The sequence below is a fragment of the Nycticebus coucang genome, chromosome 23 (genome assembly GCF_027406575.1).
Source record: "Nycticebus coucang isolate mNycCou1 chromosome 23, mNycCou1.pri, whole genome shotgun sequence".
NCBI classification, from domain to species: Eukaryota; Metazoa; Chordata; class Mammalia; order Primates; family Lorisidae; genus Nycticebus; species Nycticebus coucang.
In genome coordinates this window covers 23,741,684-23,758,877 of record NC_069802.1, presented here as the reverse complement: position 1 = coordinate 23,758,877, position 17,194 = coordinate 23,741,684, and the positions used below count along the sequence as shown (strand labels likewise).

The 17,194-nt window shown below is 37.3% G+C and overlaps 1 long non-coding RNA gene across 1 annotated transcript; it reads left to right on the top strand.

The window, feature by feature from the left end:
- Positions 1 to 2,179: 2,179 nt before the first annotated feature.
- Positions 2,180 to 16,434, top strand: LOC128575993 (uncharacterized). Its single transcript, XR_008377214.1, has 4 exons — positions 2,180 to 2,263; positions 11,314 to 11,393; positions 12,657 to 12,759; positions 15,790 to 16,434. It is a non-coding gene; the product is annotated as an uncharacterized LOC128575993 (long non-coding RNA).
- Positions 16,435 to 17,194: the final 760 nt, after the last annotated feature.

Here is a 17,194-nt window from a genome sequence, read left to right as displayed (position 1 = left end):
ACAGAATCAAAGTAGGAACTGTTTATTCTCAAAGATGAGGTGCAATGGCATTTTGACCACAAAAGATGTGGTGGTTGTTATATGAGGAAAAAAAAAATCCATAAAGGCCTAAAAGCCAACAATGTTGTTGTAGGACAAGAGAGAAACAAGTTAGAGAGTTTTATTGATGGAGATTTAGAAAAGAAAATCAATGTTTTCTCTATGAAGTGCTAGTTTCCCTCCCTTTGAATTCTGTGTGAAGAGCTGGTCATCTGTATAAACTCTATCCAGGGTCATAGGAAGATCAGGCTTTGAGTACTTGTGCTGGTGAATACGTGGGCAAGTTTTCAGCTTTTTCTCAATAGACTCAAACATAGCCTTGATCAGGCTGAATTTTGAAAATCAAGTAACCAGAGTTAAATTAAGTTGCATTTAGTAACTCTGAAAGTGAGATTCATAATGAAAAAAAAACAAACCCATAAAACATTTAAGAAGTGTTGATGTGAAATGTTTTAGAGATTAAAAACTGCAGTTCATAAGCAGGTACAAAATTAGTTTCATTTATATTTTAATAAGAAAAGGGGCTCACTGGCAAATCAAATAGGAACACGACATCAACAAAAACTCAGCTAAGGATTTACTCAAACAGCGTGGTTGTGATATGACAGACACAATATCATACCAGAAGAAAAAGGTTCAAAAATATGACTTTCAATAATGACTTTGTTAATCATTATAAACTACCTTTACCAATATAAATAATTGTAATAATACAGAGTGGCCATAAAGTTTACAATTTTAACTGCAATTTTAAACTGCACATGACCTTTATCAAGAATAGCTCATTTATTATCTTCTGTGAATGGAGTTCTACAGAAATATTGTGTATATATTAGGTCTATTTATCAGAACAGCACAGAGAGGTTACTACAAATGTGGGACTAGGAGTGCTGTGGTTTGCCTAGCCACATAGCTAGATTCTATAAATATTTAAGCCCTGTGTCAAACTGTGTGTCTTTATGTCAAAAGGCTATGGGTTTTTTTTTGATTGTTTCCTCCATATGATCTACTTTCAAAAGCAGAAACCAACTTATTTATAGTAAGTTATATAGCTCCTTACTTAAGAAAGGAGCAATCAGGTTATGTGTAAAAAAAAGGTCCAGGGTTGAGTGACAGTGACCTTGACTGCAGCCTAGCGTCTGTCTTGTAGCTAGTGCTTAACTTGGGCAAATTATGTAACTTCTCTGCAAGATGTCAATTCAACATGATGCTCTCTGCCCCTGAGCAGTGCCAAGTCCACAGTTCTAGGGAAACCTAATTCGGATCATCACACACATAAACTCACATTTCTGAGACAGGTCTTAGCCATGAGAAAAAATGGTCCTGACTTCCAGCCTTAAAGATATGATGGTGTAGAACTTCTGGTTTCAGATTTATGACAGAGAATAAAAACTGACAACCCTTTAGAATTAAATCCTGTAGCGCTTAGAAAATCATGCATAAAACTTAGGAAAACGTATATTAAATGTTACCTGAACTAGAAATAAAGGAAGAAAGAAGAAAGGAAAGATACAAAGAAAGGAAACTCTTCAAGTGCCCCAAACAAGAGAGAAATGAAAACCAGGGTGACTCGGAGGTGATCACAGCTTCATCTGGGCTTGGGATGTGGATATGGTGTCTGTCTCCCTCGCAAGTAGGATCAGGTACAGGAAGCTAAGGAAAGGAGATACAGCCAAATCTTCATTTTCAGTAAAATATAGACTAAATGTGTGCCTCCCACTTCTGGCATATGATAAGAAACAACAGCTAATTAGAAACATAGATTAACAAAAACATGCTTATATGAGAGAAAAACTCAAATAAATCTGGAGGGAGGGACCGTAGAATCTTAAGGGGGAACAAGCTGTGGGTACACAGCACACTTCCTAAGTGAAGGACATAGCTACAACTTAGACTTGACTTTACAAATGCAAACAATGTACCCTCCTATTAATCAGAAATTAATAAAAAGGGAACAGCAGTGACAATAAACGAAAAACATCTTCCATGTTTATCTGCTTTGCCATTGAGTAAAATAAAAAGAAGTCTAAGCTGAGATTTAGGAAGCCAAAGTTGATACCTCCTTTAGATTTGTGGTGTGATTTTATGCCACCTGTGTGTTTTTACAGTTCTCAAGATGTGATGAAGGAGAGGGAGAAGAGAGCGAGCCAGGAGGGGGGAGAACAAGAGGAAACTAGAGGAAGAGGGAAACTGAGGAAGGGATGAGGAAGGTTCTCTCAAGCAGGTAAAATGTGAAACCTCTGAGGGCCCCTGGGAAGCAAACAAACGTGAAGTTTCTCTCATCAGTCATTCTCAAAGTTGAGCAACAAGGGATTCTCAGCCTCAGGACCTTAATATCATAGAAACACATTCAAAAAAGAGATCATATAGTGGGCACAACCACAATTCTACAAGAAGAAATTAAAGCCCAAACATCAAAGATGCTATACAAGTAAAAAAATAGATTTAAAAAATATTGACATAGACCTTCCATACATAAAACATTGATATTTTTTAAAAAACAACATTTCTGAAGCGTATTAGTAGAACTGGAGTAGATATGAGGAGGCAGTTATGCAGAACTAAAAAAAAAAAATGGAAGAATCAGAAAATATAAGAAGACTAAAAGCCAAGAAATAGGAACTTAGAAGATGCAATGTATTTCTAATAGTGCCAGGGGGAAATACAGCATTTAGAGTATATTTTAGAAAATAGGTAAAGAAATCATGGTTGAGAATTTTCTAGAGCTATCAAAAAAGGGGAACTCTTTATTTCAACAAACAATACATTCTGAGAAGATTTGATGAGAATAGATTTATTCCTAGACATGTCAATGTAATATTGCAGATATCAAAGTCAAAGATAATATTTCAAAAGCATCTAAAAAAATGCAATTAACCTACAAGGAGCAATTGCTGGAGTGGGAACAGCATCTAAAAACCATTGACAGAGAGGTCATGCTATACTATCTTCCAACATTCCAGAAAACAAAGTAAATCTGTTAACATACCAGCAAAACTCTTCTTCAGGAAAAAGACCTGTTTGGGGGTTGGTTTCTGAAGCAGGAGTGCCTGGAAGAGGATTCATAGGAAAGTAATTTATAGGTATGTGCTTCCAGGATAAGTCTGTAGGATTGATAATGAAAGCAAGATGTAAACAATTGTAATAAAGTGTTGAGCAATCAATTATCTATATAAATAAGAATAATTGCTAATCCGGCACAGACTAGAAATAAATATAAAAGTTAAAAAAATAGCTTCCTAATGCTGACATGGAAGAATATCTTCATGTCTTTGTATAAATTTCCTAAACAAAACATAAAAATGCACTAACCATAAAAGAAAAATTGAATATGGTCAACTTAATTAAAGCTGAGAGCATCTGTTCACCAGAAGAAACCATTGATGAATTGCAAATGCAAACTACATGTTGGGAGAAAGTATTTTTAGGACACATATTTAATAAAGAATTTGTACCCAGAATATATAAAATGCTCCAAGAAAATAGTTTGCAAAAAGTTTTATTCTAGATATTTCTTTAGCATGAAATCGCGTCTTTATCAATCTCCTGATATACTTTATAATATCTTATTTGCTGGAATTTAGTCTGATGATTACACACAGTTGAAAGTGTAGGTCCATGTATCCAGATAAAATTCAAACTTTTCTTACTAAGTAGGTTGGGAAATGTATTTTGAATCAGGCCATTACCAATCCTTACAAACCCCCCTTTTTTATTTTTATTTATTTATTTATTTTTTGAGACAGAGTCTCACTCTGTCATCCTGGGTACAGTGCTATGACATCATAGCTCACAGCAACCTCAAACTCCTGGGCTCAAGTGATCCTCTTGTCTCAGCCTATCAAGCAGCTGGGACTACAGGCACCCGCCACAATGCCCAGTTTTTATTATTAGTAGAAATGGGGTCTCACTCTTGCTCAGGCTAGTCTTAAACTCCTGATCTCAAGTAATACATCTGCATTGGCCTCCCAGACACATTTGTTTTTGCTTTGTTTTATCTTTTGAGAGAGAATGTCTTGCTGCGTTACCCAGGCTAGAGTGAAATAATGTGATCATAGCTCACTGTAGCCTTGAACTTCTCGGATCAAGTGATCTTTCTGCTTCAGCCTCCTGAGTAGCTGGGACTATAGGTATGTGCCACCACACCTGACTAATTTTTTAATTTTTTGTAAAGATAGGGTATTGCTATGATGTCCAGGTTGTTCTCAAACTCCTAGCTTGGCCTTGAAATATAGTTTTCATTTACAAAGTGAGATAATGTTAGTTAACAAATTTATTAAGGATGACTTTTATGCTATGCTTTTCTAAGTTCTAGATGTAAGAGGGTTCTTAGAGATTAAAAGCTGAATGAAATATTATCCTGAATCCAAGCAGTTAATATTTTAGTACGAGAAGATAAATATGTATAAATAACAATAAGTGTTTCATTAAGGTGTATGGATATTTGAGTTCAGAAGTTAAAAAGATTGCTCCCAGAAGAGGCTTGGGAAAGACATCACATTAGAAAAGACATTTTAAAATCCAGGAAACTCCTGGGCACAGTCACAGACCTGAGAAAATTCTGAGTAGGTCGGTGGAAAATTAAGCAGTTTAGTTTACCAGGAGTGTAGTATGCAAATGGAGAAACTGAATTTAGATCTGAAAATGGAGAATGTGATGTGACTGTGGCAGGTCTTAATGGTCAAATTTTGGGCTTTCTTCATTTTGGATGAGAAACCATAAAAAGTTCTCAGCCTTGATTCTTACGTTCCTGTGTGTGGCATGTTGAATTTGCTACTGCGTGCTTATTTTATACTTGACATCACTTACTGCAAATAGTTTTAGGATTAATATCTTGGTTCAGTGGTTCCTATTATAGGCAAACTAATTTGATCTTCAAGCTTCTAATGATCATTGTTGCCTAGACATAGAGATGAACCATTTGTTATACAAAATTCTCTTCTTATGTAATCACGTCGTCTAAATTTTCAAGCAGAACTCCCCTGTATATACGGCAGATTATTTTTACAAATCTACGTTAATTCCCTACTGAGACCGCATGAAGCTCATAATAATGGCCTTCAATAAAGGCCTTCTTCAATAAAGACATACCTATGAGTATGAAAGAATGTAAGAAAAGATAAAACAAAAGGATTATGAAAGTTAAAAAATATGTAGATGAATAGTTGAAAAAATGACCTGATTTATACTGTGCAATTTCCAGAAGGCTTAGAAATTCACAGTAGCAGATACCTCACAAGTGGCATCAAAGGCTAAAGTTAATAGGATATGTCAAAATTTGATGAAAGACATTGTATTTCATTTTACTAGCACTATCCTATGTACTTTGTTCTTATATTCCCTACTCCTTTAGAAGGACTGAAGGTTTAATCTCTGGCGGAGATAAAATTACATGTATTTAGACTGGTGGACAGTAGATCAGTTTGTAAATAACTTGCTGGGTGCCCAAACCATACCCATCCAGCTGGTTCCTTCCTGGAAGAGCATTCGAAGATCTTTTACCAAGGAATCTGATGGATACGAGAATGAAACTCTAAAAATACTCATGAAAATTTTCAATCTGATCACCTCGTAGAAGCACTCAATGAACACTTCAAGCTCTCTAACACCTTTGTAATTTTCCACTTCTAAGGAGAAGCACACAGCCCTGATTTAATGAACCAATGAGAATAGATAAAATACACACACAGAAAGAAAAGTCAATTTGTAGATAAAAGAATCTATTTAGGGTGAGAAAATTTTAAAAAATTATGAATATCTTCAGAAGAGAAACAGAAGATGTTAAAAACATGGAAGGAGAAGAAAAATCAAGAATAAAGAGGCCTTTTGGAAATAAAATACCTTATAGCAAAAAATGAGTTCAGTATTATAGAAATATGCCAGGAAGTAGAGCCCTCCAATTATACAGGGGTAGGGAGGAAAAATAAGAAATGAAAGACAAGAAATTCATAGAACCAATCTGGAGGCCCAATATGAATAAATACACTTCAAGACAGAAAAAAAGAACCAGTGATAACAACGGAGAAGGCAGAAAGAATAGTCAGCAAAACAAAATGGAAAATGTTAAGATAAAAGAAAAGGCGCTTATTTCAAGATAGAAAGAGGACAAGTGCTCAGCTCAAAATCACTGAAAAGAGACCCACATTGAGTACATTATGATGACATTTCAAAGTAGGAAGGCTGTGTTAACCAGTGTGATGAAAATGTGTCAAACTGTGTATAAAACCAGTGTATGGTGCCCCATGATGGCATTAATGTACACAGCTATGATTTAATCTTAATTTTAAAAAAACCCAAAAAACAAAAAACAAAATGCTGGGGCAAAGAGAGGCTCTCACCAAAGTGGGAGCGGGCAGTGAGGCTAAAACAACCACAGTTCCCAAACAAAACAATTCGCACAAAAATGGTTAGGGGTAAAAACAGTGTCAAGTTAGAAGTCTGATGATGATGAATACTTCAGAATTCTGAAGTGGAAGAAGATATTCCTTCCTGAATTCCATGCCCAGTGAAATTATCAAGTAAGAATGAGGGCAGAATAAAAAGTTACCTTGATATCTAAGTTAAAAAATATACTTCCTAGTTAGCCTTCATCAGGAAGCTACCGTAGAATGTTCTAGACCAAAACAAAAAAGAATCAAGAAGGGGTGGTGTGCAGGTGACTGGCAACTTATATTTACTCACACTTTCTTAGGAAAGATAGAACACAACTAGAGCCCAGGATGAAGGAGAGAAATGGAGTGGGAAGGGATGGGAGAGGGGAGGTTTGATAGAGGGAGGGTAAACGGCGGGACCGCACCAATGGAGCATAGGTGTACAAGTCAAATCTGTCAAGTGTAGAACATAAATGTCTTAACACAATAATAAAGTAAATGAGGCGAAAGTTGATTGGTTTGACCTAACCATGTCAGATCATACAAGAAAATCAACACATTGTACCCCACATGTCACACCTCACTTCTGACACCACTTGTCAGGGCCCAGGACTGGCCAGGTCTCCGCCTGGCTTAACTATGTTCCGGACACGGACCACTAAGTTCCCTTGCTCAGGTCTGTTAGGTGCCTGAGGGCTATCTACTTTAGCTGGAGAGACAGAGAGTGTCTTAGAGAGAGTAAAGCAGTTTTCTTAGAAAGATGGATCATAGTCTTTAGCAGAGCCTGGTGATCTTTAGCAGAGAGACGCCGTGCTGATGTTCTGCAGGCAGGAGAGGAGACAGAGTCAGAGTAAGCGAGTCCGTGATAGAATGCGCACGCTCCCGACTGCTTTCTCCTCCAGCCTAATATAAGGCTGTTCTCGTGCCTCCCAACACCACAGGTGTAGAGACTGCCAATTCACCACCGCTCTCATCTCGTGAGCTCTCATTATGTTAGGAGAGCTAAATCCTTCTCCATGCCCTTTCCACCAAGGTGTTCCATTCTTGAGCTATGCAGGTATTTCTTAGAACTCTCACTCCTCCTAGCCATAGGCTATATGGGCTGCTACACCCACATATGCATAAATGTATTCATGATCTATGTGTACATGACTTAATAAAAACAAAACAAAACAAAACAGAAAGTCAGTCCAGGGAATCCCCGAATACAAGTGAAGGGGGAGGTTTGGGTGACAGCTGTGGGCCACCCGTACAGCACAGTTGAGCAAGATGTTCATGTTGGGTGACTCTATGACAGTGTTTTCTAAGACAAAAATGGATAAAATACCTGCTAAGTCTTATTGCCCTGAGAAGACACAACTTCACAATAGACATTTGGGATTGACTTGGCGATTATGTAGAAAGGAAAGCAATCAATGTGATTTGACCGTGCATAGCTTGACATAGTCACAGTTATGTTAATATGAAATATTAATGTCAAATGATAGTATAGATGTGTTGTGAGCTTAGGAAAATGGCAAAACTGTGCATGTGTAATGAAGGCAGGGAGAAAAAAGAAGAAAAAAAAGAAAAAAAAGAAAAAATCTCATTCTGCACAGCAAGAAGGCAATAGATAGCCCCTAAAAACAAATTCACAAACAGTAACATAAGCATGCTATATTGAAAGTGGGAATAAATACCAAAAAAAATCATTTAGTAGAATCAAAGGAGTTGTCTCTGGAGAGAGGAAACCAAGGTGGATGGCAATTTCTATTTCTCAGAACCAACCTTGTAAAACTACTTGACCATGAAATATGTGCATGTACAGCTTTGCTACAAAATCAAAATAAAACTGAAATAAATTGTTTCAGAAATGGCTTGGTAATTATCAAGGAACTGCCATAATATGGGAGAAAGTGGACTGCTTTACCAGCAAGACACACTGAATTCAAATCATCACTTCCGTCTCTATCTAGCTCTGAAACAAAAATAAAAATAGTGTAATTCAGCCAGTTATTACCGTATACCAGACAATTTATAAAATTATCATCTTATTACTTTTGGTAATAACAACACTAGTCTTCATAACCACACTGTAAAATGATTACTATTGTTTTCACATTTTTCGGAGGAAAATCTGAGGCTTTAGAGAATTTTATTATGTTTCCACATTTACAGAGCAAGGAAGAGAGAGTTCAGAACAAAATAGACTTATGTGTTTCTGAATACAAAAGTCTTTATAACAGTCTGGAAAGGTAAAATGTTTGCATTACTTATGTTTTTTCTCCACCCCAGGCAGGGATTTGAGCATAACTGAGATGTTCAGGACATGAAAGAGGGCAGAAAATTGGGGATAGGCGATCTGGAAGGGAAGGCTGGCTTTCAGCCAAGGACGCATTATTAAACCAGGAGCCAGGTGCCACTGTGTGTGACTGGGGCTTAATCCTGCTGGGGAAATTCCAGGATCTGGAGAGAAAGCTCCCTTTATAGGTATCCTCTAAGACAGTTCAGAGAGAGGGGAAATTTTGCACAGAATCCCATCAGTCATTAGTGCAAGGCTCCTGGAAGAGAAGGGCTAGTTAATTTTCTGGAATTTCTGGCCTGCTGAACAGGTAGACTTTGGTGGCCAAGCAGCCTTGAGTTTGAAGAAAGAGCCAGGGCAGGCAGTTCGAGTTTAACCTGGATATCTCTTAAGTGGCAAAGGCACGCGACGTGGGCGAAACACTGACAGCGTTTGCTGGCAAGGAACTCCCCAATCTCAGTTGATTAACAGAAGGTTATTTCTTTTCTCATCACAACTCAATGAATTGTGTGTGTGTGTGTGTGTGTGGTGGTTTCTGAGCCGCAAAGTCATTTTTAGCTTAGGTGTCATTCACAGGTTCCTTGCAGTCTTCCAGAGTCACACGGCCAGTCTTACTTTGGGTCCCATGCCATATAACTGGGTCAGGAGTCAAGAGAAGGTGGGGATTTGATTCTGCAGCAAGTTTTATGCACATTGGCCAAAAGTCAAGCACAAGACTGCCTCCTATCTGCAGGAAACATTAAAAATGCTGTCTAAATAGTTGCCCTCGGCAAAAACAAATAAAAGCATGGCCAAACTCGGAAAAGAAAGCATTCATGGGACCACATAAGAAAGACTGAATTGCTAAGGAAGAAAGAGCTTAATGTCAGGAACAGATTGTACAGCTGGTGGGATCTCAATAAAAGTTCTTTTCTAGTGACAAAAAAAAAAAAGCAAACACTTTATATTTGGTGAGAATCAATCACAGCTATCAAAAAATTATTATACTGTACTATTTCTCATAAGCTCACCTTTATGTGCTATGGACGGGCATATGCATGCATCCATGTACTCACACACGTGCACTAACTTACACAAACAGAAGTTCCTCTACCTGACCCCGGCAAGCTACTCAGTAGAAATTGACCTTCAGAGTTTTAGTGTTCTATAAAGAAATTTCTTTTTCATGTGATTGTTTTCCATAATTTATTCAACATTTAAACTCAAGAAATCGGCAAAAATATTATCGCATGCATTTGTTTTCCCTAAACATCAAGGAACAATTACAATATATGCTAGGCTGAATATTTTTTTGAAATGAATGGTTCTCTAAACATTTTAAAATGCTATGTACATATCAGCAAAGAGACACATTTTCCTGAGCTGAAAGTTGCTTTCTATGGCACAGGTCATTTTCACATTGCAAAGAATGTATTTTGACCGTTACTATCAGATTCACCTTGTTGTGCTGAAAGCCCCTTATGTTTAAGTACAAAAATATCTGAATGTTAGTGAACTAAAGTATTAACTTTATTTATTTTTTTTCTGGTAAGTTAGGGAGTGTGATGAAAAAATAAAAATATTTTCAAATCATAATAAGACTTTTGAAATCTTTTAAAGTTAATGTTAAAAGAGCATAAAGGTAATGTAAGTTTGCTAGATAAGCCAGTTCATATCAATTTTCTGATTTGGCTAACAGTGAGGAAAATTGCACAGATAAAATGGTTATCTGTGCTGAATTCCTCTCTTTTCTTTCAACATTTAGAGATAGATAGATAGATAATGGGAGAAAGACAGAGATGTTCTAAAAGACAATAGAAATGCCATACAAGTCATAATGGCGGGGACTGTGCCATACCTCACTTCAGTGTGTCTTCTGGAAGAGAAAACCAAATGGAGAAAATACACACCAGTTTTCTCTTGGATTAATCTAATTCACTCATCTCCCACGAAGGGTTACCCTTGGGAATAAGTATGGAAGTCATTTTTATAGCCAAAGCTAATGTTTTGGGAGCCTAATGAGCCTTTACACCAATACTTAAATGCCTATTATGGGAGATAATATTATTGTGCCCTGATTTGATTCACCTGAATTGTGGTTGAATTGCTTTGTGTGTACATTTAATGAGATGATCTAGGCCAGTAGTTCTCAGCCAGGGGTGATTTCACATTCAGGAAACATTGATGGAGAGATTTTTGATTGCTAAGACTGTAGGAGGTTATTTTCAGCATCTAGTGGGTTGAGGCTGAGGACGCTGTTAAACATTCTATAACGTACAGGATATCCCCTCACAAAAAAGAATCATCTGGTCCCCCCAAATCAATAATACCAATGTTGAGAAAGCTTCACCTACACATAACAGTTTTTCATACATACATCTGAAAACAGACCCTATTAGATGTGCTGGAGATTCCAATCAGGGTTGAGTGTCCACTTATCAACTCTGGTCTTCCTTCTATTATAAAATAATTAATAACAGATTAGGCATTGGGATGAAACCCATTTCTCCATGCTTTCATTCCTGCTACAGAAAACAAATTACCTGTTACGTAACTCCCTTTTCTTTTTGCTCTGTTTATTCTGGACTCTGACTTTCTCCACGCTTCTGATGTGTGATCCTCCTGGAACCCATCCCTCCCCAGGCACCTGGGCCGGCCCCTGTATTACTCCCTGCCCTTCAAAGGGAGAAAGACGCAGACCAGTGGAGTGAAGACCCTGCGTGGTAGGTTTGAACTTGCATTTCTCCAGGTTACCCCGCCCCCCGCCCAATGTTCTTTCAGTTTGTTTCACTCCATCAAGCAGCCACGGTCATGGGTGAGTGGGGATGCAGCAGATAGGACAGATGGCAACGCCTCCCCTCTGCTTTGAGTTGTTGCTTCCTGCTCTGTTTTCTAAAGCTTTATTCCTGGGCTTGACATGTCTCACCGGGAGCTCTGATTTGGCTGGCTGGGTCAGCCTTCCGTTTTGTTATGAATGACAGACCTGTTATTCTGTTTCCTATGAAAACTTTACTGTTTTGTAAAGTTGGGTGGACCAGTTATGAAGCTGGAAGTCTGGTCCGAAACAAAAAGCTGGTGTTCTATTTCGAGATGCTCAGCTATCTTTGTGCTGAGAAACTGTAAAGTTTGGGTTCAGGAATTATCTTTTCTATTTTAAGGTATTGTCAGCCTTCATGTAGCGATTCAACTAGGTGAGGTCAACACTTCAGTCTGGGAGGTAATTTGAGAGGTGGGGAGAGAAATTTATGTTTGTTTCCAACCTATTTTACAAACGTAGTTGATGCTCATACATAGTAACACGTTTAACATCACATCCAAAAACAAATGGCAAATAAGGATTAGAGTTTTAACATTTAAGGAGGTAAGATGTTGAAAAAGGGCACAATGCAGGCTTTGAAGTCAGGAGTCGGAAGTGTTAACTTCCAACACTATCTCACTCTCTATGGCCCTTGTAATCTAAGTAAACTATTTCACTTCTCTGAGTTTGAGAATCTCCATCTGTAAAATGAGCAGGTAACGCCAAACTACTCATAATATTGCAGGAATATGTGTGTGTGTGTGTATAGTGTCCACACTTATATATAGTGTCCATATCACTATCAAAATAATTAAGAAACGTCTATTGGAAGCCATCTATTTATGGTGAATCTTCAGCTATAATATTCTGCTTTTTATAATTAGAAGAGATCTCAAAGAGTTAAAAGCTATTAAAATATGCTTTGATATTCTTTAAAATAATTTAAAATAGTCTGCAATTTTAAAATTGCCCATGAACTTTATGGACGCCCTGCATATATATACAAACACACACACATATGTGCATCCATGGGCCCACATCCACGTGTACGTGCATAACACACATATTTTCATAGAGTAGTACAGATACCTCCAAACAGCTTAGTTCATTCTCCTCCTATAACTAAAGTACAGATCATAATTAAGAATTCAGAAACCTCAGTGTAGACTCTTGATCTCTTCTTTTCTAGTTCTCTCAATGTAAAAAAGTTGACAAACATCTCTGGCCCCCTCCTAAGAGTAAAATAAGATGACCAGAACATCAGGACTTTCCAGACCATCAGACATTTTCAGGTGACTCATCATGGGGCTCTTTCTTTAAACTGAACTTCCCTTAGAAAATTAGTAAGTATAATGAATATTTTACAAAAATGTCTACTATAAGGAAATTGGCAAGGTCTCCTTTGTGGGCTCTGCAGATTCCACTTTGGAAATTATTAGTTTTAGGACCTTCAATGGTCTTTCTGTTTTAAGACATTGTAACTGACAAGTCTTTGCCCAGAGTTGATTTGGTTCTATTTATAGATAAGAATCGACTAAAACATTCTACTTTCGTGAACCTGGCTTGTATATGATTCATCCTATTTAAATAGCTTAAACATGCCTAAATGTTAGGAATGAGTTCAACTTTAGTTAAGGGACCACATTTCTGCCATAATTCAACCAATTACTAGTCACAAAAAACAGAGAAGATACAATACACAAAAATTCTTTTGTGAAGTTGAAATCTCTTTGTTTATTCACACGTATACACAATCAGAAATTGGAGTCTACACTTATTTTCTATAACTCCATCAAAGTAGAAAATAGTCTTAACACTGAGGGAGTATAGTTCGTTCAGTGCTTTATTAAAAATAGGTATTTGGAGCGAAATAAGAGTTTAATAAAAGATGGTTGAACTATCAACAGAATGAATTACAGAGTTTTGAATGGTTTATTATTGTAGCTTAGAAAGGATAATATGACTTACCTCTTCATTATGACTTATATCACTATCAAAATAATTAAGAAACGTCTATTGGAAGCCATCTATTTATGGCGAATCTTCAGCTATAATATTCTGCTTTTTATAATTAGAAGAGATCTCAAAGAGTTAAAAGCTATTAAAATATGCTTTGATATTCTTTAAAAATGCCATGTGCTTACCACACACTTGTAAAGTGTGAGATCTGAGGTCAGTGCCTGAGAGGCCAAAAGCACTTTAGGACTTTTTAAAAGACATCTGAGTTTTGGTAAACATTTTATGCAGTCTCTATAGTCATATTTTAACTGAAGTTCCAAGTGACCTTTGGGTCCAACAAACAACAAGCAAATTGTATTTTAGTTTATTTGAAGTGGGAAGTAAGGAAGAGAATAAATTGTATTTTTCATCTAGGAAAGAAATTCAAGTTTTTGGCATGATGCTGTTCTTTGGTAAAAATTTAGACTGGTGTTTAAAGAATTAATGTTTGAGAAAGCTTTAAATATAAGAAAATGTGACTACTTTGGGGAAGCTGAACTGAAAACTCTCCAAGTGTATACATTACTGGTTCAAAGTCATTATTAATTTCTGCTTTCTTTGTAAAATAATTTTTACAATGGGAATTATCCACATATTTAAAGATGTCATTATATTCTGTTTCATCGAATAGTTAGCATATATGTTTTAATCATTTTTATTTCATTCCCCTTCTCACTAAATTTCCTACATAGTATCTGAAAGCATATTTTTAAATTTAGGCAGACTACAAATGTATTCCTGGTTCTGATACTAATTATATGACCGTAGGCACATTACTTAATTACTTAACCTTTCTAATACTGAGTTTTCTTATTGAAACATATTATAATATTCCATGTACTTCATGGAGTCACCCTGAGAAATAAACCATGTAATGTATATACAGCATTTAGGAGATATTGCCTGAATATTTTAAGTACTCAACACACTTATTTTTAGAGATTTTATTGGGGGAGGTCTTTTAAGGGTAGCCTTAATTCTATCACTAGTAGATACTAAATTTGTTTCAAATCTGAGAATTTGATAATATACTCCTCAAAGTGGCATGATATTTTAGGTAATATTTTATAAATTATTACTTCATTTATAAAAGATGGTAAGGTCTTTTTTTTTATCTATTAAGCCATAGCTTGTGAGTGAATACATGACAAATATTTAGGTAATATTTTTAAAAATATAAAGTAGGAATTAGTTTATTTAAAGTAATGATGACTCTGAGGCTATTAAGCGAACAGTTTTCTTTTATCTGAAGGTAACTATATTGTTTTGTATGTGCTACAGCAGATTAGTTATTGCAGGAAGCAATTTATGAGATGAAAATCTACATACAGAAATGTTTTTCACTGTTACATTTGGGATCAACAATAGTGAAGGGGGAGTGAATAAAGCAGGAAAGGGCAGAAGATGTTGAACTGTGATGTGGTAACAGTAAAAGTTTTAGCCAATCTGTTCCTGCCTTAATTAGTCATTGAATGAAGGCTACCCCAAGGACAGGGCAAGTTCTTGGGCGAGGTAGTTCTCTTAAGGCAAGGGCAATCCCTGGGAGGATGGAGGTTTCACGGGACGCAGTATGTGATAGCAATCTGGATTCCATTTTCATGTGCTCACATCTGCCCCTTTTTTGTTATAAAGTTGGTTTATACAAAGTTGCTTCTGATCCTTTGTTAGTAGATCAAACATTCCAATGGTCTTTGACTAGTGTTTCTAGATGAGGCCCTTTGGAGAGGAAAGGCAAAATCATGCCAGAGTACGTATCAATGCTAACCAAAAAGGACTTCTGGAATAGAATGTGTGTAATAAAGTCAGTGTTCTACCAAATGCCTAAGTTGACCCCTGGAGGGTGGTGCCACACTGGGCAATTAGCACTTTGCTTTGCTGGCAGTTGGACTTTTACCAGCAGCAGTGGCTAAATCAGCTTTGGTGAGAGGGGTGCATGTTCGTGGACCCAAAGCTTCTTGGTAGTCTGGGCCACCCAGTTCATGGGCCTTTTGTGTCAACACCCAGAGGGCTGATGGGCAGAGTCTCAATGATGCCAACTGACCTTGTCAGCCTATTTAGGGGTCAGTGCTTCCATGGCTGATGCTTTCAGATACATGTTTACGTGTGAAGCAAAGGTCTTCATAGTTCAGAACTATTCTCAATACACTTATTCTGCAGACTTCATAGCTCTCCTGTTTGAATCCTTCTAAGTCTCTTACCCTTCAGTGAAGCCATTTACCAATGTTCTAAACAGTGGATATTTCTTTCTGCATTAAGTCGATGGCCAGGTTAACCATTTAAATTGGTGTATGTTCGGGTAATTTCCTTTCCCTGCTGTTTTTTAGCCCTCCACCCTCAAGAGAGACTAGAGGGCAGCCAAGTCCATTTAAAGGTGAGTCGCTGGTGAAACAACGGTGTATAATGTGGAGACCCTGCCCGTGCACCACTCCCTCTGCTCATGCAAACTCCTGAACGTACCACTTCTGTTCACAGTGGATTGCTGCTGGACACATCTGACCTTGTGAAACAGTGGACAGGCAAAAGCCAAGTGTGTTCAGTTTTATATGTCCACCTGGCTAGGCTGCCATCCTCAGTAATTCATGGAAACACAAATCTTGGTGGTGGTGTAAAAATTTTTGTGGATGGAATTAAACTTTACAATCCGTTGGAAGAAGTCAAAGAGATTATCCTAGATAGTGTGGGTTAGCTTGACCCACTGATTCGAGGCTTTAGAAAAGAGCTGTGTTTTTTCTGAAAAGAAGAAATTTCACCTGCGTAGGAGCCGAAGTTCCCTCCTGAGTTTCTAGCATATCTTTTCTGGTAAACTGGCCTGTGGATTTCTCGTCTATATACATATGTGAGTATGTATAATATCCTAGAGACTGTTTTTTGTTTATTTGGTAAAACCCTGACTGATATACCAAATCATAATGGGAAAGTGATGGGAAGTTGTAACCTCATGTAATGTGGTTTCCTGGGTCATGTGCCTCATTCACTTCCAAGGCCAGGAATTGTACCATCAACTTTGTTTTTTGAAAGGTGTATAGTTCCCTGCTACAGAGGGCGTGACCTTTTTCCAGCACTTTAAGAGTCTATTCTGTGATTCTATCTTTAGTGTTTACCATAAACTCTATACAATCTCTTTTCCCAACACAGATATCTCTCATACTACCCTACTAGCTCATGAGACCAAAATGGCACGACTCGATGGTGTTAGTCCAACAGCATCTTCCTCTATGTTCTACTCAAAGTTAGAAGCAGCTTATGCTACCTGGAATGTGGATAAGGATCCATCCTATGGATAAAACATCCAACCTCTAAAACCTAAAGTGGCCTAATAGGTATTTGTGCTTTATCTTAGTGATGGGATGTGCACAATGCAAGCATTTATTCTTCACATTGGAGAGATTTTTGTGGTATGACCCGGGATTCTCAATAGGCTCCAAGCCTTGCTGATGTCGTCCATCCTCCAGATTTTTGTAAGGATTATTTTCCATCCTCTGTATTTGTCTTCCAGGACCCCCAAGCTACATGACACTTCTTGTTCAACTGGTCTTATTAAAGTGAGGAAAGTCACCTATCTGTGGGGCTTATAGAGTCCAGTTCCCTTTAGACTGTTTGTGACATAGCAGAATTGTTATCATAAGCCCATGACAAAAAAGTATGCTGTTAACTGTTGCAAGTGAATCCTTACAAATACTATTGCTGATCTTCATTCCTAATAGGGTTAAAACAGAAAATGTTTGCAAG